This window comes from Egretta garzetta, unplaced genomic scaffold, assembly GCF_000687185.1.
Source record: "Egretta garzetta isolate BGI_Z169 unplaced genomic scaffold, ASM68718v1 scaffold430, whole genome shotgun sequence".
NCBI classification, from domain to species: Eukaryota; Metazoa; Chordata; class Aves; order Pelecaniformes; family Ardeidae; genus Egretta; species Egretta garzetta.
Genome location: NW_009258267.1, coordinates 1 through 1395, shown reverse-complemented (window position 1 = coordinate 1395; position 1395 = coordinate 1).

Below are 1395 nucleotides of genomic sequence, written 5' to 3'. Positions count from 1 at the left end.
GCAGGGGCGTAGCCGCTCCGCATGGCGGATGCGCGCTGCCCTCGCGTCGCTGTGCCTGTTCGGTCAGCCAGGTGTCAGTCCGCCTCGCTGCCTGCTTATCCACCAGCAGCTTGGCTGTGAGGATCTCGTGGGAGATGGTGCCATGGGCCTTAGCGAAGTCCGGATAGACAATGTCCATTGCTCTCCCCTCATCCACCAGGCCAATCACTTTATCATAGAAGGTTATCGAGTTGGTCAAGCATGTCTTCTCCTTGCTAATACCATAGTGATGGCTCCTGATGGTTTTCTTGGCACTGAAGTGCCTGAAAATGGCTTCCAGGATTAGCAGACCTGCCACCTTCCCAGGGATCAGGGTGAGGCTGACCAGCCTGTAGTTCCATGCATCCTCCTTGCCCTTCTTGAAGATGGAGGTGACATCTGCTTTTCTCCAGTCCTCAGGCACCTCTCCTAGTCACCATGATTGATCAAAGATGATTGAGAGTGGCCTTGCAGTGACAACTGCCCGCTTCCTCAGCACTTGTGGATGCATCCCAACATAGGCCTCCTGGCATTTTTGCCTGACTTCCTACTCTCTGGGATGAACTGCTCTTGAGCTTGGAGGAGGTGATCTGTAAATATTAACCAGCTTTCCTGGGCCCCTTTTCCCTCCAGGGCCTTATCCCATGGGACTCTTCCAAGCAGATCTTTGAGGAGGTGAAAGTTCACTCTCCTGAAGTCCAGGGTTGTGAGCCTGCTTTTCACACTCCTCTCTCCCCTCAGGATCCTGAGCTCCACCATCTCATGGTCACTGCAGCCAAGGCCACCTTTGAGCTTCACATTCCTGACAAGCCCCTCATTGGTATGAGGTCCAGCAAACCACTGCTCTTCATTGGTCCTTGTTGGCTCCTTTATGACTTGGAAGAGGAAGTTACCAGTGCACTCCTGGAACCTCCTGGATGGGTTATGCCCTGCTGTGTTGTCCCTGCAGCAAATATCTGGGTCGTTGAAGTACCCCATGAGGACCAGGGCTTGCAAACATGAGGCTGGTCCTATCTACCTCATCTGCTTGTTCTTCCTGGTCAGGCGGCCTATAGCAGACACCCACTATAATGTCACCTTTACCTGTCCCCTCTTCAGTCCTCCCCCATAAACTCTCATTCGGTTCCTCATCCAACCCCAGGCAGAGCTCCATGCACTCCAGCTGCTCCTTCACACAAAGGGCAACTTTCCCTCCTTGTTTTCTTAGCTTGTCCTTCCTGAAGAGCAGGTCTCCCTTTGTTGTAATGCTCCAGTCATGGGTGTCATCCCACTACGTCCCTGTAATCCCAGCAAGATCGTAGCCCTGCAGCTGCACACAGACTAATTCATCATATTTATTCCCCATACTGCAGGCATGAGTTTACAGGCACTTTAGAG